At 40.1% G+C, this 22,203-nt stretch overlaps 1 protein-coding gene across 10 annotated transcripts in view; it reads left to right on the top strand.

The window, feature by feature from the left end:
• Positions 1-2,881: 2,881 nt before the first annotated feature.
• Positions 2,882-22,203, top strand: part of b3galt1b (UDP-Gal:betaGlcNAc beta 1,3-galactosyltransferase, polypeptide 1b) — a 92,415-nt gene continuing 73,093 nt past the window's right edge. For 2 of the 10 annotated variants that reach the window (XM_067987343.1, XM_067987346.1), the window contains exon 1: positions 2,885-3,005. The gene's annotated coding sequence lies outside the window, so the exon portion shown is untranslated. Of the gene's footprint in view, positions 3,006-3,066; positions 3,145-21,305; positions 21,874-22,203 lie in introns of those variants that run through there. The other 8 variants (XM_067987349.1, XM_067987347.1, XM_067987344.1 and 5 more) reach the window with 6 other exon arrangements.

The following is a 22,203-nucleotide window of genomic DNA, read 5'->3' as shown; positions in this document are numbered from 1 at the left end:
CTGCTCAGCAATGTTCAGTTTGGGTTCCACCAGGACCACTTGGCTCCAGACCTCATTACAGCCTTGGTCCAAACATGGACAAAAGAGTTGAATTCCAGAGTTAAGGTGAAAGTGACTTTCCTTGATATCAAGGCACCATTTGACCGAGTGTGGCATCAAGGAACCCTAGTAAAATTGAAGTCAATGGGAATCAGGGGGAAAACTCTCCAGTGGCTGGAGTCATACCTAGCACAAAGGAAGATGGTAGTGGATGTTGGAGGCCAATCATCTCAGTCCCAGGACATCGCTGCAGGAGTTCCTCAGGGCAGTGTCCTAGGCACAACGATCTTCAACTGCTTCATCAATGACCTTCCCTACATTATAAGGTCAGAAGTGGGGATGTTCGCTGATGATTGCACAGTGTTCAGTTCCATTCGCAACCCCTCAGATAATGAAGCAGTCCGAGCCCGCATGCAGCAGGACCTGGACGACAACCAGGCTTCGGCTGATAAGTGGCAAGTAACATTTGTGCCAGACAAGTGCCAGGCAATGACCATCTCCAACGTGAGAGTGTCTAACCACCTCCCCTTGACATTCAATGGCATTACCATTGCCGAATTCCCCACCATCAACATCCTGGGGGTCACCATTGACCAGAAACTTAACTGGACCAGCCACATAAACACTGTGGCTACAAGAGCAGGTCAGAGGCTGGGTATTCTGCGGCGAGTGACTTACTTCCTGACTTCCTAAATACTTTCCACCATTTACAAGGCACAAGTCAGAAGTGTGATGGAATACTCTCCACTTGCTTAGATGAGTGCAGCTCCAACAACACTCAAGAAGCCCGACATCATACTGGACAAAGCAGCCCGCCTGATTGGCACCCCATCCACCACCCAAAACATTCACTCCCTCCACCACCAGCGCACTGTGGCTGCAGTGTGTACCATCTACAAGATTCACAGCAGCAACTTGCCAAGGCTTCTTTGACAGCACTTCCAAATCCGCGACCTCTACCACCTGGAAGGACAAGGGCAGCAGGCACATGGGAACACCACCACCTGCACGTTCACCTTCAAGTCACACACCATCCTGACTTGGAAATATATCACCGTTCCTTCATCGTCGCTGGGTCAAAATCCTGGAACTCCCTTCCTAACAGCACTGTGGGAGAACCTTCACCACACGGACTGCAGTGGTTCAAGAAGGCCGCTCATCACCTCCTTCTCAAGAGCTATTAGGGATGTTGGCCTTGCCAGCGATGTCCACATCCCATGAATGAATAAAAAAAATTCCCTTTTTTAGATCTCCTCTACTTTCTGTATTCAGCTTCGTCCTCTATTATATTATGAACATTACATTTGTTATAAGCCTCCTTTTTCTGTTTAATTTTATTCTCTATATCTTTAGTCATCCAGGGAGCTCTAGCTTTGGATGCCCTTCCTTTCCACCTCATGGGAATGTGTCTAGTCTGTACCCGAACCATCTCCTCCTTGAAGGCCTCCCATTGCTCAATTACTGTTTTGCCTACCAATTTTTGATTCCAATCCACCTGGGCCAGATCCGTTTTTACCTCACTGAGCCCACCTCCAGTTAATTTTTTTTATGCTTGATTGCTCCTGGTCCTTTTCCATAACTATTCAAAACCTGATATTGTGATCACCATTGCCCAAATGCTCCCCCACTGTAACATACCCTTCTATTCTTTTCTCCCTCATGCCCTTACCTAGCTTCAAGTTAAATGCAGCAATGCTATTCGCCTCAACTACTCCACATTCTCACCACTCTGAGTAAAGAACTTTCTCCTGATTTCCTTATTGGATTTATTAGTGATGCTTATACTTATGGCCCCTAGTTTTGCACAAGTGTAAACATCTTCTCTACTTCTGCCCTATGGAACCCCTTCATAATCTTAAAGACCTTTATCGGGTCACTTCAGTTCTCTCTTTTCTAGAGAAAAGAGGCCCAATTATTCAGTTTTTCCTGGATGCTCATTATGTACAGCCTGATTGCAGGTGACATCCTGCACGTACAAATGGTCGAAAATAGCGTGCAGGACAAAATGATGTCTTCCTACCCGTGGTTGAATATTTTGAAATGTTTCAGGTGCGAGCTTCCTGTCCCAGTTTGAAATGTTTGTGCAAATGCGTCTGATGCACAAATGGAGTTTGTGGCCCACTGTTCTGCTATGTGTGCCAGTTTACAAAAAACAGAACCAATATATTTCATGAGCACACCAACGTACGAGTTTTGGCCAGGAAATCTAGTGGTACGGTGAGAGGGAAATTGTGTCACTAGCAAAAAATGTACATCTACGATATAACAAATAACAGTCACTATACACCAGACGTAATTTATGTGAGGCGCAGTTACATATTTTGACGTGATGAGAACTATTCTATGTAACATTTATTTCAGTGATAAAGCATAGGGATTCTGGCACGTTTTTGTTTAAGATCGACAAGGAGCGGAATGTGGAGAGGTAAGCGGGTTAGCCCATCTTGTCCTCCTGACTAAGGAGTGGGATTTCTTTAACGCTGAAGAATTAAAAATAGGAAAGGAGATAACCACTTTGTTTGCTTTAATAAATCTTCCCTAAATAATATTAATGGAAACAACTTAAATTACAACACCCCCCTCCCCCATCATCTTCAGTAATAAATAGTAAAATACACGACTTGGGAACAATAAATAATAATGACACATTAGTGTTACTGCAGCATTCGTTAACCTGGTCCTTTGCTTTTTCACGAACTGACACTGATTCTGCTGCAGAATGTTCACCTTTGCCGGGCAGTGCATGCGCTTTGAAGGAGCCGGTTTTTGCAGCGGATATCCTGCACCGTGCCAGCGCTAATTGGCGCTGTAGCTGCGATTTGCTGTCGGCATAGCTGTTGCTTAGGTCGGTGCTCACTTCTTCCGCTAGCGGGTTATTCCGGGAGTTTGGGGCATGAGCCTGAATAGAGGACACTTGCAACGCCAGCAATACCTCTAATACGCAGCGACAAGTCGACAGACAGTAGGTAAATCCAGTGATTGAAGCACATTCACACTGTGCAGACATTTTGTTTGTTAGGTGGGATTAAAAAGCGACTGACATCGCAATCCTTTCCAACCCTTTTATTGCGGTTGGGAGATTTTCATTCAGTTGCCGGTCAGTAGGTGGGTTGCTCCCGTATTTTATAGGCAAAAGCATATGCGGACTGTATGCATCATTATGTATATACGCGATATGACGCGTAGAAGTCTTTACGTTAGGTTTATATTTGAATTATTAGAAATAGTAAGCAAAATGTTTCTAAGCGACCCGTGACATTCGGCGTATATATTACTGCTGACTTTTTAAATATAAAACGTATTCAGCTCGCCTTTTTAGGAATTTAGGTTACATCGAAATGTTTATTGTTGATAGACTTAAAAACCTAGATTGTTACATCAGTTAATTTTTATCCTCAGAATAGGATAAAAATTACAGAAACGAATTTTTAAAAATGCATTGTTTACTATGGAATACTTGACGTGTCTGTGGAAAATTTTGCTACATATAAAGTAACATTTATACAAGGTTGCTGCCTTCTGTCTTCAACTACCGCTGAAATATTCTTAGTTATCTGCGGTATGTGAAATTGATGTAAGTGAATTAAAATCCATTATTTCGTGGGATAGTTGCCTCGCATTCCAGTTTTCGCTTCAAAAGATGCATATGAAGATACAATACAAACTAGGGTAGTCCTCTGTTCGAGTGCTAAACGCCGTTGTCTATTGATGTACAAAACGAAACCGTTATATTTGTTAATCATTCAAATTCCTTGATTGCACAAAATTTAAAAAAAGTCAATTGTTGCGCACATATATTGCAAATTTTATGAAATGCCGTGGAAAGGAAATTATTAAAACGTGTTTTATCAACATGCAACAAAATATTATTGAAATGTGAAATTTTGACTTCAGTAACAAACTCATTTGACAGAGGTTAGACGTTATATTGTTAGTTTCACGTTTATGGTTGACAACCTTATACAGGAGGGAGGAAACAGTAGAATTCCTAAATTCTAGATTCAAATCATTGGACATTTTTATTTAAGCTATGGAATTTTGTAAAAAGAACTACTTGGACCCCCCTCCCTCAGCTGTACTGCTATTTTACACGAGACTAGGGACATTCTTGTCTTGTAATACTACAGGAAAGTATGTTTTGCATATTTCGGGTGTCTTCAAGTTTATGCATGTACAGCGTGAAATATTTTTGCATACATAGAATGTACAGCACAGAAACAGGCCATTCTGCCCAACTGGTTCATGCCAGTGTTTATGCTCCACAGGAGCCTCCTCCCACCCTACTTCATCTAACTCTATCAACATATCCTTCTATTCCTTTCTCCCTCATGTACCCATCTAGCTTCCCCTTAAATGCATCTATGCTGTTTGCGTCAACTACTCCATCTGGTAGCGAGTTCCACATTCTAACCACTCTGTTAAACTCTAATTGTTGCTTTTTATAAAGCCCAAACATGAGGTTTCAATGCATAAAGTCCTTGACATTAAGAATTCGAATTAAGGTTTTGAGTGTTATGGTAACATTTTCTGTTGCAGATAAGATTTTAAAATTAATTTGAAAAAAATTCATAAATAATTGCATTCTTACTCCCTAAATTGATGCTTAGTACACTTGATTGTCACTTTATCACTTTGCACAGGTACTGTAGGAATGGCATCTGCTGTCTTCCTAAAATTAGTGCATGATGCACGAAAGACACCGTATGGTGCCTCTAAAGAGACTGAACCGTCTTCCTAGTTATGCACAGTGTAGGGCCAGTTGGAACTACACAAAATGCTAACTACAGAGTGTGATACTTTAAAAAAAATACCTTTTTGAATAGTCTCAATAATCCATTCCAGTCTTTGAAAATTTTTAGAAATGTGATTATGAAAATTAAAGCTGCATCCACAGCTACTGTCATGTTCAGTATTTCAGAAACCTGTCTCTGTAGTTTTTGTCTTATGGAATGGGACATCCCTTTCTAATGAATTAATTATATAATTCTTGTAAATGTTGGATGAAGAAGAACATTGTTCTTCTGGCAAACGACTGTTCAAAATGAATGGAAGTTCAAAAAAAAATTGGTGCTTCTCACGATACTTTCATATAACATATATAAATGCATTTGTTCTTACACACCGTGTGCATCCAACCTCCATTCTCATGCTCCGATTTCCGATTCAAGTTAAGCAACCATGTTATGTTGTAGAATGTTTGGTTTGTTGTTTTAATTGATGCTGAAGTTTAGGAATATATTGAAAGGTTATGGGGGACATAAAATGAAATCTTAACTGTGGGTGAGCTGAGATTGGTTGCCATTTTGGTTATTGTTGTTAACTCATTAGCGTTTCTGATGCCAGAAATTAAATAAGGGTAATAGGAAGCATTTCCATAAAGGGAATATCCAGCAATGATAAGGTACTGATGCATCTAGAGTGTTATAGAATTAATGGCTTCAACCCAGCATGCTATCAATCTGCGACCTTGTCCAAGTACCTATCCCCAATTTTGATTAAGTGTGCAATGCTCCACCAAACAGTTAACCTAGGCAAAATTTATGACTAGACAAACTAAAAGGGCTCAAAGATACTAAATCGCCAGGGACAGATATTAATTATCCCAAAGGAAGAGATTTGTGAGGTATTGATAATCATCATGAGGGAGTCACTGGATACTGTGGAGGTACCAGCAGATTTAAAAACAGCAAACATGGTGTCTGTATTCAAAAAGGATGATGAATCAGACATGGACAACTACAGGCCAATCAATTTTACTTTAAGCCTGTGTAAAAATAATAGAATTTATTATCAAATGTAAGCTTGAAGATTATCAATACAATATTAGCTTAGTAAACAGGAGCCAACATGGATTCAGAATGGGAAGATTCTGCCTGACCAACCCCCTAGAGTTCTTTGAGGAAGTGACATCCGAAGTGGACTGTGGTACTTAGACATCCAAAAGACATTTGCCAAAGTTCCAAATGAAAGGCTATTATTTAAGATAAAAGCTGTGGGCATTCAGTGTAATTCTTTGATATGGATCAGAAATTGGCTTAAGAGTAGAAAAAAATTGTACTTTATTAGAGGTGTTATGTTAGGGTAGGAGGAAGTATCAGGGACCGGACCACTACTGTTTCTAATTTACATCAATGGCTAGGATTCAGAAACCCAGTACAAATTGGTCAAATTTTCAGACAGTACCAAACCAGGAAGGGCAGTGGAAATGGAGGAGGCACCTCAGAAATTATAGAATGAGTTAGACAAAATATGTAAGTGGACAAAAAATTGGCAGATGAAAGCTAACACTGACAAATCTACAGTACTGCACAGGAAGAAAAAAATGGGCAACATAGAAACTCAATGAATGGTGTTGTAATGACTAAGGATGAAGTTGAAAAAGACCTAGGAGTCTCTCACACATGTCCAACTGATTAAGAGCGGGAATCAATAAAGACAATAGAAAGTTGAACTATATAGCCAAAACATACAAGTTTGTCAGAGTCATGATCAAACTGTGTCTAGTTCTAGTCACAGGGAGAACAAGGAAGACATTCATGTATTTGAGGCAGTGCAAAGAAAAGTCACAATGTTGATCCCTATTCTTAGAAGTCTGACTTAAGAGGAAATACTGGAGAAACTTGGGATTTTCAGCCTCAAAAGGAGGCATCTGAGAGTTGATCCTATCAAAGTATATAGTAAATGGTAAGGAAAAGGTAAATCTGGAAAATTCCTTTCAGTTGTGAGAGTGGGACAAGGGGCCACAGGTTCAAGCTATTTAAAGGTAAATTTATGATTGATAGCAAAAAGTTCTTCTTCACCCAGAGAGATCAATGCATGGCATAGACTCCTGGATAGACCAGTGAGGCAAAAACCGTGCAATAATTTAAGAAACAATGAGATGCTGCAATAATGGGACTTGAGGGTCATTCTGAATGGATGAACTAAGATGGGCCAAGTGGCCTTCATCGTTCATAATTATTTTGTGAACTTGTGATTACTTAAACTGATTGTGATTGTATTACACAACTAACTTTTTAAAAATAATGTATTTTATGCTAATATTTGAAAATGTGGATAGTTGCGATTGTATTGGATCATATTGAGACATTTTGTAAATATAAAATTATGGAATGATATTGCAAGTACATGCAGCAAATTAAATACTAAATATTTTATATATTTAACAATAAGCTATTTTTAAAAAAAAATACGAATAACCTTGTATTTTTTGCTGCTTTCTGCTAATGAACAATTCATTTATATTGTGGGTCTCAGTAACGCCACATACTATTGCTTATTAAATAAAAAGATGGTTAGAAATAAATTGTAATGTATAGGGCACACTTGTGGGCTAAATGGCTCTAGCTATCTATCAATATTATAAACATAGTATGTCTAGCATGGAATTTCTGTCCATTATACATCCCAGGTAATGTATCACACTTAAATTCCTGCATCACACTTCAAGGAAAGGCATTGCATAAACAATGTAATATTGAAGCCAGATGTCTGCAGTTTCTTCATTGACCTCTGTATGAAGCCACCCAGTATTTACTTAACAGCAATTAGACATTATAGCCTTAAACGGATACACGCCTACACTTTAACAGAAAAATTGTACATCGGCTCGGAAATTGCTCAACAAATAACAGTAAGCCCTGGTAGCCTCACAGTTATTTCAGGGGAAATGGAAGAGCAAATTCCTGAAAGCGCGCATGTTCGAAAAAGAGCACTATTAAAGGATCTGGGACTCTTCTTGGTGAAGAGAAGAGGGATATGACTGAGGTATTCAAAATATCAAGGCTCAGAGATATAAATCGATCAAGGCTATTTGTGCTCGCAAGAGATAGCAGAACAAAGGAAAAAAGTATATACTGGAAGGGTGTAAGGAAACTTACTTTGTGCTTTTCTCCACACTGCTCTCCCCTGCTGTCTCTTACAAGGGAGGTAGTAGAGTTATGTAGTTTAGATACCATCTAGGCAAAATTAGATATGAACCTTGAAAAAAAAAGCAATGGGCCAGAAATCGCTCCCGAAATAACGGAGGAACTCAACAGTGCTCTCCGTTTTTAGTGGTGAATTGAAGGAGCAAGTTCCCGCGTTTGCACGTGCGCAGTAAAACACGGAAATCATGAACTTGCTTCCAGTGGTTCACCAGTGATATGACAGCTTCGAATTAAAGGGCCCTCGCATGCTGCAATCAGGGAAATCATTGAAAAAGCGCCAACTTGCTTATCTGCCCAAAATACCAGGTCTAAACTAAGTTTTAACAGTGCGGTTAATCTTAATGCCTGCCAAACAACTTAAAAATTAACTTTTAAAAATGTGGAGTCTCATATTCTTATTTTAATAGTTTTTGGTAATTTAAAAAAAAAATTAAAGTTAAATATTTTTTAACTTTTCCCTTCTGTTTCTTTAATTTAATTCAATTATTTCTTTGGCTTTTTAATAATTTTTAAAAAATTTACAATGACATACAGAATACTAACTTTAAATGAATGACGTCTGCTTGCCTGCTTGAGCAATGCAGCCTCAATCTATGGGCGTGACATCTCTTCCTGACAGATTTTGTGGGTGTGTCTTCTCCTCACAGACTTTTCCAGCCGCGCGGCCACTCACGCTGCTCAGAGGCTGGGTTGATAGCGCACATTTTGTTTAAAGTTCAAGTTCAAGCAATTTGATACCACAGAGCCTGCAGTAAGTATGTTCGTTAATTTAATTCGCAGGAGCTGCAGCGAGTGTTGCCTCGCCGCTCTGTGCAATTTCTGGCCTAGTATCAACTTCTCTGACACACTGTTTCCATCACACAGTTTCTGTCATGCTTGAAACTTATTTATATAATATAATTACCCCCCCCCCCCGCCCCCATTGAGCCCTGTCCACTTGATCTCCAAGACAGCTGGCGCTATGGTGTTGTTATCTACTCAGGCCCTCTAAAATCAGACTTGTTGCCAATAGTTTCCACCTGCTGCCTCTCCCACTGCCCTAACCCTGAGCCCTTGGTCTGGAGCTACCATTTTACTCTCTTTCCCAAGGTGACTTTCAGCCCCTCCCTGCTTGATCCAGCTGCCGTGTCCACCCTGATCTAACCTACCTTTACTTCCTCCCACCCTGTTCTGATTGCCCTACAATACAAAAGTAAAAAAAAACCAGAAAATGCTGTTGCAGGAGGTGGTTTCTGTGCGGTGGTGAGCGGCATTGTCACAGAGCGGAGGAGGGTAAGGGGATAGGCCCACTGCTGTGGCGGGAAATTAAGGGGACAAGGGACCCCCAATCACTGGGTGTGCAGGTTGCAGTAGGGGGGGAGTTCTACTTTTTTCCCTGGTTGCAAGCACCGGTGCCTGGGAGATTTCTCTTCCATTCCAGGAAACTCCCGGGCAATCCAGGAGGATTGGTAACCCTAATACATATGCGTGCCTATGTATATACACATATATATCAGTAAACCTACCATGGCATTGCTCTCAGTTAGTTAGAGGATGCACTATTTTATAAGGCTAGGAACATCACATCATATAAAATGGAATATAGGTGCATGTCCTTTAAGGTTAGAAGATTTAATTGTTCAGCAATCCCTGAATGAATGGTGGGTTTACTTATAGGCTAGATTGCAGAAGAGAGGAAAGAGGGTACTTGGAGACAAGGAGCTACAACACAAAAGCATTTTAAGATTGCTTTGCATCTGTAGGAAATGGAGATGTGTACAAGAATCATTGTTTGAAAAGTTTATCCTTTCCCACATTTACACCTAGTTTGAAGCTGTTCAGTTTCTTTTGATTTGTTTTAATTTACTTATCCATGGTCTGGTGCAGTTCTTAGAAAGTAGAAATCACAGCTGGGAGTCAATCATCTGGAAATAATGATTCAATCAGGCATGATAGAATGAGTTTGCCCAGTAAATTTCCCTTGGTTAGAATAGATTTGTCCATGAATAAAAGTGACAAGAAGTGTTACAGAAAGTGTTACACAGATGTGTTAGAAGAAGTCTGTGATAACACCCACTATACGCAAAATGTTCAATATATAAATAAATATGCAATAGATTTAATACCTGCAGTTCCAGATTACTGATTCAACATGCTTTAAGTCCTATATTACACAAATTTAGCAAACGCCTGGTCCAACAATATAAAGTCAATACAGTAGATTATTGTCTTTACTACCTTGGGTTTAAACATTGGCTGGATGGAGCACAGAGGTGATAATTGGGTGGAGAGGATCCCATGCTGCTTATACAACCTGCCTGATTTTCCTTCCATTCATTAGAAGGCAAATCACGAAGGTTCTGTTACTGGCGTGTGATCATCTCCACCAGATGTTTTTTTTATTTGCGCTTCATCCAAGGGATGCTTATTGTTGGGATAAAGATAAAAATATACTTCAATATATCTCCAGGTCACATAGCAGTTTGAAGCCACCAGGTGATATATCAATATAAAAATGATACTACAGGGGTAAGAAAAATAATTATAAAAATAAATAAAGTACAATAATAGCTTTCAGTGAATTTTTGACTATACTCTAGTTTTTGAGTTCAGATGAGGAGCATATATATTCATAATGTCGTTGATCCCTTCAGTTGGATTATTTGCATGTGATCTATTGTGAGATATCTGTTATTCAGTATTTAATCCATCATGATGACTTTCTTATCTTTTACCTCATGGGTGGTGAAAGAATTGTGCAAATATGTTTCCATGCAAGTAATATTCTAATTATTCAGATGGAGTGAAATATTTCTTGTAGTCCTTCAGGTCACACAACTAAAACCTTTTCTGCCTTCCGCCAGCAATAAAAGCTGGGGGTATTTCAGCCCAAACGTTGCATTAGTTCAATATACTAATCATAAATGTAGTTCTATTTACAGCAGCAATTAACTTAATACTCAAAAGTATTAGGGAAGTCTTTTTCATTCATTTACAAAAACGCAACGATGCAAATCATATCGGAGTGTACCTTCACATCATTTACATAGGAACAGTGATGGACAGGAAAGGACCCACTGGTCCACCCAACCTGTCCCACATAACTGCAATGCCTTATGCATCACAATATATAGACTCCCCACCCCTCCCAAAAGCCACGTAATCTCCTGGGAGTGCTGAGAAACCACATAAAAATGCAAGCCAATTAGGGGGGAAAAGAATCTGGAAAGTTTCTCTCCAACTCCCCTTAGGCGATCAAAACTAGTCCAGGAGACTACTCTGGCCCTGATTATTTTTTTTTATTCGTTCATGGGATGTGGGCGTCACTGGCAAGGCCAGCATTTATTGCCCATCCCTAATTGCCCTTGAGAAGGTGGTGGCGAGCTGTCTTCTTGAACCGCTGCAGTCCGTGTGGTGAAGGTTCTCCCACAGTGTTGTTAGGTAGGGAGTTCCAGGATTTTGATCCAGCAATGATGAAGGAACGGCGATATATTTCCAAGTTGGGATGGTGTGTGACTTGGAGGGAACATGCAGGTGGTGTTGTTCCCATGTGCCTGCTGCCCTTGTCTTTCTAGGTGGTAGAGGTTGCGGGTTTGGGAGGTGCTGTCGAAGCCTTGGCAAGTTGCTGCAGTGCATCCTGTGGATGGTACACACTTCAGCCACAGTGCGCCGGTGGTGAAGGGAGTGAATGTTTAGGGTGATGGATGGGGTGCCAATCAAGCGGTCTGCTTTGTCCTGGATGGTGTTGTTGGGGCTGCACTTATCCAGGCAAGTGGAGAGTATTCCATCACACTCCTGATTTGTGCCTTGTAGATGGTGGAAAGGCTTTGGGGAGGCAGGAGGTGAGTCACTCGCCGCAGAATACCCAGCCTCTGACCTGCGCTTGTAGCCACAATATTTATGTGGCTGGCCCAGTTAAGTTTCTGGTCAATGGTGACCCCCAGGATGTTGATGGTGGGGGATTCAGTGATGGTAATGCCTTTGAATGTCAAGGGGAGGTGGTTAAACTCTCTCTTGTTGGAGATGGTCATTGCCTGGCACTTGTCTGGTGCGAATGTACCATGTACCCACCTTTTGTACAAGGTGATCTCCGCCCAGCGAGAAACAGGTCTAGCTCTTGCTTGAAGGAATTCAGCAAATCACCGTTCACCGCACAAGCCGGCAACCTGTAGGTCCACTGTTCTCTGGGAAAAGAACTACGTCCTAACATCTAACTTAGTTCTGGCCTTGCATAACTTGAGATTGTGATTCCCTGGTCCTCCTTAACCTATTTAGTTGAAACTGCTGTGAACTTTCTTTTATTTTTCTTTCCTTTATTTGTATTTTCATCTATTTTAGAAGCTGTAGCCTGGAAATTGCGCAAAGTTGACAACGCATAAGTGGTGGAATTCTCGAGGGTGGGGGGGAGGGGCGGGTGGGCAGTCGGAAAGCAGGCAGAATCTACCAGATTTCCATTGATAAGCCCGTGGGCACCAACATTTGCTGAGCAGGCAGTTCTGGGTTGCAAGTGGGCTTTGCCACTAAGGAATCAAGCAGTTCTTGATCTCTGAAAGATCAACCACCATTCAATTTAGGACCTGCCAGTTTAAAAAAAAAATTGATATTGCCTCCAGACTTCAGCCTAACCGACCTTTTTAAACTTATCTTCAAAAGAGCAGGGTGCCACCCCAATATTCTGAATGGCCAGCTAGGTCAGTACAACTGTTATACCACTGTAGGCGTAGACACCTGCCCCTGTTATTTAAATGACTCCGTTCCTGGGATTTGGGATGTAGTCATGGTAGGATCAAAGCAGTGGGTGGAAGTTCTCGGCTTTGCTGTTAACTTACCTTTATTTTTCTTGGGTATATAGTTGTGATGCATAGAAAGAAAGAACTTACATTTATTTAGGGCTTTACAGCATCATCAACATCTCAATGTTTTGTATCTAATGAATTACTTTTGTGTTTTAGTCACTGTTTTTTGTAGGCAAATGTGGCTGTCAAGATCCCATGAATGCTCTTTATTCTGTTTTCGGTGTTTTGATTAAGGGAGGAATGTTAAACTGGATACCTCTTCAAAATCATAATTTTTAGTCCTTTCTGCTGCTGATTGTTAGATGACTTTAAATGTGCTAATGTTTATGGAAAAATAAAAAGCTCAGAAGTGAACAAATTTAATTGGAGAAGGTACAATAAAGATTTACTAGGATGATACCAGAACTGAGAGGTTATACCTATTCGGAAAGATTGAGCAGGCTGGGGCTCTTTTCTCTCAAAGAGAAGACTGGGTGATAGTCTTTAAGATTATGAAAGGGTTTGATAGGGTAGACGTAGAGAAGATGTTTCCACTTGTGGGGGAGACCAGAACTAGGGACCATAAATATAAGATAGTCACTAATAAATCCAATAGGGAATTCAGGAGAAACTTCTTTACTCGAAGAGTGGTTAGAATGTGGAACTCGCTACCACAATGAGTAGTTGAGGCGACTAGCATAGATGTATTTAAGGGCAAGTTAGATAAACACATGAGGGAGAAAGGAATAGAAGGATATGCTGATAGGGTTAGATGAAGTAGGGAGGGAGGAGGCTGGTGTGGAACATAAACACCGGCATGGACCTGTTGGGCTGAATGTGCTACACATTCTATGTTTTAAAAAAATGCAAGCTTGCATTGGTTGCAAAGAACCTGAGACATTTTAAAAAGATTCTAAGATGATTTTTTACTTAGTAGTTTAACTTTAATGTTGAGTGTCAAAAAATCCATGTTTTGTGATTATATATTACAGAATTTATTATGAAACTAAGTCTGAGGGAAACAAAGCAGTAGTTCATTTCTAGCAGTTGCTTGTGTTACCTTTAAAATCTCTCAGCTGTGCACAACTAATATCACATAGATGGTTTTCCTGGTGATAAATTTACTAATTGCAATGAATATATTATTCAGTGAACTTGTTTTCTTTTTAAAAAAAAAGGCATTCATTTTTCCACCTCTGCTGAATTATCCTGCATTATGTTTGATCGTTGTATTTTTGAGTTAGTAATAAAGAAGAATCATACTTTTAAATAACTTGATTGTTGTCTGACTTAGAGAGTACATAACTGAATTACACTTTTCATGTTTCTGTACAGCTGATGGAGAAAACTGATCTGAATTTATTTTGTGAATTGTTTGATGTATGTTTAACAATGTGTAATTAAATGTTTTAGGTTAGATTGTTACCAAGGAGATTGTGAATGAAATTACATGCCTATCCAATCTTGTCCTTTTTAGATCTCATTGTCATTATTAAGACTATCTTTTGTTTAATGAATCATTAGATGCTGTAGTTCAACAAATACTATAAAAATAAATCTTGCAGTGCTTCTAAACTGTGTAATTGGTTTTATATATGTTAACAACTCAGACATCAATACTGGCCTTTACTTACAATAGAATCAAAATATTTCTGGATATGGTGTACAATAGTAATAAAATGCATGCTGACTTTTCTTACGGAAGTTCTTGTATTTCTCAACAAAATGTAAACCCAAGGGTTATTTTAAACATCAAATTTTGACCCACATGTTAAATTAACCATTATATATATTTTTTTATTTTAATATGAAGCACATTTTACTGTATGTCTAGATAACCTTGGGAGTTGATTGATATAAATGAAATACTGATAATTTAAACTTACATGTCTAATAATTTTAACATTATGGTGGGATATTTGAGTGAAATATGCTGGTAATAAGCATTGGCTCAGCAACTTGTATAACTACTAATTCAGTCTCATTGCAATAAAAGGATTTTAACAATAGAAAGTAATAGCCTCAAATCATTTTCAGTATCCATCTTAATAAACTATCATTTCATGCATTTAACTTTTTCTGTGTACCAATTCCCTGTGCATCTTCATGAATACTTACAATTTTTTTTTTCAAAAAGTAATTTTTATGTTTGCTACATTAAACATTGGTGCATTATATTTTAACATTACAGTTTCTATAGGGGGAATTTTACCCTCCCCCAACCCCCCCCCCCCCCACCGATCCCAACCCAGTAGGAACGGGGTGGGTCGGCACAGTTAAAATAGCCTGGGAGTAATTGCCACCTAATTCTTGTTCAATTCCTGTCCGTCACCATGACAACCACACACTTTGTTTTAGACAGCTCACAAATACAGGCAAATCAGGGTCCTATGATGTCATTTAGAAACTGATGCAATTTTAACAGGAACTAGCGGAAGTCTGCTCAGTGCCGAAACCGTTGCATAAGAGCTAACGAGATTGGTTTCAGATTGACCCCAAAGTGCCAAATACAATAGTTGCCTGGAATTCATTTCGCACACAAGTGTCAACGCAAGGTGCCTTTCTTATAAGAAGGTTTACTAACTTGGCTACACCTACGAGGTGTTCTTCCAGTAGCTTCAGCAAAGCTGGTGGAAGGCCGTTGTTGGAAGGCTCATGTTGAGACCTTTGAAATGCTCATGCCTAGAAACCTGTTGGAGGTCAAGCCTGAGAGGGTATTGGTTGAGGCGGTGGCAAGGGAGCTGATACGTTGACCTCCTGAGAGAGGGCAGCACGAGCCGCTCCCATTGTGCCATGACTACTCAAGCCACTATGCATATGGTCCACCAGTCTCTCCAATGTGGAGCACATGTTGGGAGTCCAGAGTCTGGAAGGCAGCCATTGTGCTTTCATCAAAGTTGCAAAGACACAGATCCCTGGTGTGAAGGCCTAGCTGCAGCATCCATTGGGGTGGTCACATGCTCCAAGGTAGACAGTAGAATGTTGATGCTGTGTGAGAGGATGCCTCCATTTTTTCAGTTATGGTGCAGCAACTCCTCGGCAGGCCTTCCAATACCTCACATAATTGCTTCTTTTTAAGGCTGGGCCCCTGAAGGCACCATCTTTGTCCTGCTCAGCAGAGCTAGGAGACTACCTCATCCTCGGGCCATTTCCTGGGCTGTCCTTCACACCACTACCCAAGCCTGCTCAATTGTGCTGGGTGCTTCACCAAGTGTAGACCCCTCTAACTCACTATCTAACTCACCCAGGGTGTCAATCTCTGGCAGTGCTTGGAAGAGATGGAGCAGATGACGGTAGGTCCTCAGGGAATTGTCCTCCTCTGAAGTGTCTTCTTAGGAGTCTTGCTGCTGAGATGGATCTAGAGAAAAAACAAAAGGGCAAAAAAGCATGGCACATACAGGCTGGACAGTAGCAGATCACAGGCATTACAATGCAGCTTGAAGTTATCAAACTGGCTGTGCAATTTGTTGAGGCACATGAAGGGGTATAAGTAATGGGTAGAGACCCTGCTCAAAAGCTATCAGCTCCAACAACTCCCATGCTCATCTCTCTTGAAAGGCCACTGATTTCCAGATATTTCTGCTGCATATCTGGGTGAGGGCCATGATGCTGGATGGTCCTCCCCGGTCTGTCTTCTCTCCCTTGTATGTGTGCCATTTTCTCCTGCAGAAGGAGAGAGCTAGAGATAGTGAGTAGCTACTGAGAGGAAAGTGCACATGTGTGTTGCTACTGCATGCAGTGCATATGCTGAGAGATGGCGAACAAGCAAGATACAAGCAGGATGGGGAGGTGTTAAATGGAAAGCAAGTGGCTGAAGTTTTTTTTTTATTATGTTAGCTTTACCAAAAAAAAAGTTTGTTTAAGATGTAAAATTGTGTAAATCTCAAATACAGAGCTATGTTTGGGTCACCATAAAGTTATTTCCAGAGGGGAGTCAGCAAGCCCCTTGGACGGGTGCCATTCGCAAGACTTTTCAGTCTTTTCAGTATTTTGAGTGTCCTAAATGTGCCTCTAGTGGCACAGGTGAGGTACAAGAAAAATATGAATACTGAAAATGTGAAATAAAAGCATAAAATGTTGAAACTGCATAATAAGCCAATCAGCGTTTGAAAGAGAAATTTAGGCTAATGATTAGGGTAGGGTAGAAAAGTTGGAAGTATTTACTTGACATTGATATGTGGTTGTAGAGACAGAAGGTGCCTGCATTACCCATGTTAATAGACTCAAAGAATGGCAATATTTGTGGAGTCTGATTCAAAGATTGGTGCCAAGATTTTGAATGCTTGTAGCATACAAGGAGAGACTGTCAGCATCACCCTAGACCTGGACAGTTAACTGAAAAAGATTAGCAGTTTTTTGTAGATGCTGGCAAGGTAACAGGCTTCTTGGCCTTATTTATGAAGAAAGTGAACTTGAAGCTTTTTATTTATTATATATTTTCAAAATGCTACTAAATCTCCCTTGACAATGCTCGTGGTGAGTTGGAGGATATGCTGTTTTATCCTAACATGTCATTCAGTATATTCTCGGCCATTGATTTGCAGTGATAGAATAAGTGAAACTGCATTTTTGTTACGTAGTATTATGGGAGTGCTAATATTTTTGACTTTGAATTCCATGATTATGTTGATATTTGCTTAGAAACTGTAAATCAGTCATCTTGCTTATAATAGAACTGATGCCAGACTTGGGGAGTGACCTATTGCACCCAGAAATGAATTACGCAAATATGTCTGAGTGCTGGTGGTATCACACTCTGAATTCAGCAGGAGAAGACGACTGACCTTCTTTGAGACTGTGCAGCTAGCATGTGCATGCCTCATTATATCTGTGAAATTATGTAAATGTATTTAAATATGTCCCACAACAAATTTCTCCACATTTTCTCACTGGTCCATTCTTTGTGCTTTGCCTGCCCATTTAAAATGTTGCTGCACAGCTTCCCTTCGGTTTGTTGCAGAATGCCCATTCATAAAGCTGGGACTGAACTGGGTTTTGGAAAGTTAGATTTTGCTTCTGTTTTTGACTAGCACTGTTGCTGTCTTTGCATCATTGCTGGTGCAGTATTTTTTTCAAATTTTGTTTGTAATATAGGACTCCTTTATCTCAGACCTCAAGCCACAGAATTTTTGCTGCCACCAATTGCCACCTTTAGCTTTGACCACACAGCTCAACATAGGCATTCCACTTGGCCTTCTCAATAGCTGTCATGGATTTGGAGACAAATAGGAGTTTAGGCAGAGGAAAGACATTTAGGTGTGCATGTACCTCAGGTGCCTGCTGCCCACTTGGATTTGAACCAGAAATTATGTTTTCATACCATGGTATACCTACTCGACCATATCTGAGGAGACCTGTCTTTGGCATCTCTACCTCATTAGAGAGCCTGTGTCAAATTAGTTATGCCATCTACTGGAGCTTGACCTATAGACAAGATTTTGTACAGCCCTGTCCATTGCTATGAAAGTCACTAACTACAACATTGAACTTTTACACCACTCTATCCTTTCAAGAGACCACTGGTGACATTTGCTACATTAGCCAGGCTTTATTCCACCAATGTATGAAGCAGCTCACAGAAGCCTCATTTGTCAGGGGGACACTTTTGTCACTTTGTCCATGGAAAGGAGGCAACAGCCCATGAGGGTGCAGCACTTTTATCAAGTAGCAGCATTCTGTAAAGTGTGGGACTTCATTGATAGCACACTTGTAGTCATCAATGCCTTTTGTAACAAACCTGTGGCATACATGAATGAGAAAGACTTTCATTCCATAGACATTCAGGTGGTGTCATACCACAAAAGCAGAATAATGCAGGTGAATGCGCAATACATCCGCAGCAACCACAATGCCTTCATCTGTCCACAGTGCTAGCACTATTTAGGAAACTAGAAGCATCCCTCCCTTCCTCTTGCTGCTCAACTGCTGCCACCTCCACCTGCTCCTCCTCACTGGTGCAGGGTGCATCACTAGGTGCTCCCTTCTGGTGACGAAGGAGCAAAGCTCCGAAAGTTTGTGATTTCAAATAAAGCTGTTGGACTATAACCTGGTGTTGTGCGACTCCTTACATTTGTCCACCCCAGTCCATCACCGGCATCTCCACATCATCAATATTTGAGAAGGCAGCTCCTCGTGGTGAATGAGCTGGTTAGCTGGTCCACCACCAGTGCAGATTCTCTATGGTTGTGGCTTGACATCTCCTTTAAAATCAGACCAAACAGCACTTTTAGCATAAGGATGTAACATGAGGGACACTTCAATGACCAGCCTATATCCCACTGGTGTGAAAGGATGAGTACAGAACATGCAGCTAGATAGTGGAGCTATAGTGACTTGGTGACAAAACATCACAACAGTTATGTGAGGCAAAGGAAGCCTTTCCCTCTTACAGCTATCAAGTTGCAGCTGCATTTTAATGGATGTGGGAGATTTCATTTACACATCTGTCCACCTCTTGCTATGCTCTCTGCATATTGTGTCAAGTAGGAGGATTTCCCTCAGCTGTATAATTTCCAACTTCCTCTGCTGCACCTACTCCCATGAGATATCCAGGCTCTCTTCAGTAAAGAGCGCAGTTCTGCCAATTGTTCCAAACATCTTCCTTGCCACAATAGTTAGGTTCCGTTCAAAATTAAACAGTGCAGCTGTTCTTTAAGAGCTGTTGTGCTTGATATCCCCTGCCTATCTGTTGCCATAGTGCTCCCTGCACACCTGGAGAATGTGCAGGGAGTGTGTTGAAATTATGTGAATGAAAAACGCTTCTAAATCTAGCAGGGTCAGGAGCCCATTCTACCTGCATGGGAATGCAATAATCATAGGCTGAAGCTCTCTGTCAGCCACTCCCTTAAATAGACAATTCCCCCGTAATTCTGTAGAACCCAATTCCCCCAGTGGGAAAACTGAAATAATTAGCATCTCTATATGAGGCCTTTTCTTGCTCTGGACTTTCGTTTGCTGTTTTGATCTTTAATTGTACCATTTGAACTGAAGAAACATAAAAGTTAATAGAGCACTTTTTCATTTTGGCATATTAATACAAGCCACCCTAATCTTGGTTTCAATTGCGGGTTTTTTCTTGCTTATTTTCTTCTATTCCCTCCTCTTCTGAAAGCATTTACTCCTTGCTGTGTTATGCTTCTGTGGTTATTGGGGACTGTTTGGTATCTCGCCCATTTAGGCATTATTCATTTGTGAGCTTGATATTGTTAGTTGGCTAGAGATCACATGAACCCGATCCTGCCCTCATCCACTGGCCGAATGCATACTTTCAATTTGGTTCAGGAGCAGAAATCCTGCTTAACTTTCCTATCCCTAACTTGGATGCTGAGGCCAATTATAATGACCTGGCTCAGATCAGCTGACTCAACAAAGTCTGGGGTCTGAATGTGTGACCGTCTGAGTTTACATAGCTAAACTCACTTTAAATCTGTTAAGCCATTGTGGAAGCTCTTTGTTTCAATGATTAAACGTGGCAAAATGTTTGTAACTGTGCTGGTGAGGAGACGAATGTATATCAACATGGTTTGTAGAGATTAACTTGTTGCCAGCCACAATGGAGATGTTTCGAATAGTGGATTGTGATCCCACTACGGTCTTTTCAGTGTTTAAATGATATGATCGTCACCTAGAAGCTTTAGAACGGGCTGCCAAACAACACATTACATTTTTACAGCTTATGTTAAACCTGATTTTTTCTGATTAAATATACAAGATTTGATTGTATGGCTCCTGTACTTCGAGGCTCGTGGTCATTTTTATTCCCAAGAGCATATAATTTTCAAAAGTGCAACGCACCTTTCCCAGAATTAAGCAGAAACAGTGGGAGTAGGAGATGTGAAACATTAAAAGAATGAATACCAATATGTTGTAAGTAATTGGTTTTGGAAAATAAAAGACACATAAATGTTGTCATCCTTCTGTTGCACATTATAACTATGCAAAATACACTTAGCACATTTTGTATGACTAATTCCAGAAAACCAACACTAAGCATTTTCAATAGGTCATTTTGGTACATAAATGTGCTTATTTCAAAAAAAAATCTATTTTGACAACCTTACTTTTAAATCTTATATTTATCTATCTTGCGTTTTGTTTTTGGACCTTTCTTCAAAAGCAGGCTTATTTGTCAGTGTGTACTTTGCAGTCAATTTTGAAACAGTCTGGTTGGATAATAATTATGACTTTATTAAAATGAAGAATTTGAGCTATATACATTCAATACTTTATAAAGTTTTTAGTAATCTAATAGATCGTGTACTTGATATGTGAAATATATCCTGCATTGCAATGTGCATGCACTAAAAGCAATAGATGATGAGAAATTTAGTTCTTCATTCAACATTTCCCAAAGACACAACATTCTGTCCCTTGCCCAAGTGTTTATGCACTCAACGTTGCAGAAGGTGACGTCATGAGCTTGCTTATCAGAACAAGATTGGCTGTTTCCGTCATCTATGAAATAGGCAGTGTACCTATCATGTTTTCTCAGCTCCAGAATTAAGTCCTCACGTAATGACATTGTTTGATTTACCTTACATTTACCTTACTACAACCAAATTTTAATCTTTTTTTAAAAAAAAAGTTGAAAACTGAGAAGACAGCCAGGATCTACCCGGACCGACCCAGATACAATGATAGAATTCAAGCTGAGGCTAATTGAAAGTTAACCTATTGTAGTGCGAATCCTGCATGGCATAGGCATTCATTGCCTGATAAGACGGCCCACCATATACACACAAACTGGCACGAGGCAACTGCACACAGGCAACGTGCATGAAGATGGCGAGTAAGAAATCTTTGTCTCTGAAAACGAAACTTCAATCATCGATGATTTGGACCATTAAGGAAAATTGCAAGCCACAATCTGCAAAGAACTCAGCTTCGCAAAGAGCACCGTGTGGGCCAACAGAGGATAAATCAAATCTGCTACCGTTGAAGATGAAACATGAATTCAGAGAAAATAAATCCGTACTGTGACTTATGAAGATTTTGATGAAGCAGTCCATCCCGGGTAACATTCCAGTGTCAGGCGACTTGTTACGCTAAAAAATTTACCGGTCATTACGTGGACCTGAAGATCTTTTTGGACTGGTTAACAAGATAGAAACAAAGTGCATTGAGAAAAGTATGAATAACATGAAGCAGTCTAAGCTGTGTAGTTTTTTTATGACAAAATAAAATAATGTTCAATTCAAATTGGTAATTTCTTCATTTTTCTGAAGCAGCAAATCACCAAATCCTACTATAGTGAACACACTAATATAACAATCTTTTCTGCTGGTCCCGAGGGAGTTCGTTATAGTAAAATTCGACTGTATTTCATGAACATAATGAAATTTCTCCACTGAATTCTCTTGTGCGCCTTTTAATGCTTTCATTAAGTTTTTACTTGAAGGCCGAGGTTCTCCAAAAAACCTGGCTTGGACTTCATATTTTTGCACAGAGATGTGATTTTGTTAGTGGATTGCTGACTGTGCCGT

This window comes from Heptranchias perlo, chromosome 7 (assembly GCF_035084215.1).
Source record: "Heptranchias perlo isolate sHepPer1 chromosome 7, sHepPer1.hap1, whole genome shotgun sequence".
Classification (NCBI taxonomy): domain Eukaryota; kingdom Metazoa; phylum Chordata; class Chondrichthyes; order Hexanchiformes; family Hexanchidae; genus Heptranchias; species Heptranchias perlo.
Note: the sequence above shows the minus strand (reverse complement) of the source record. Positions and strands in the feature narration are given on the sequence as shown.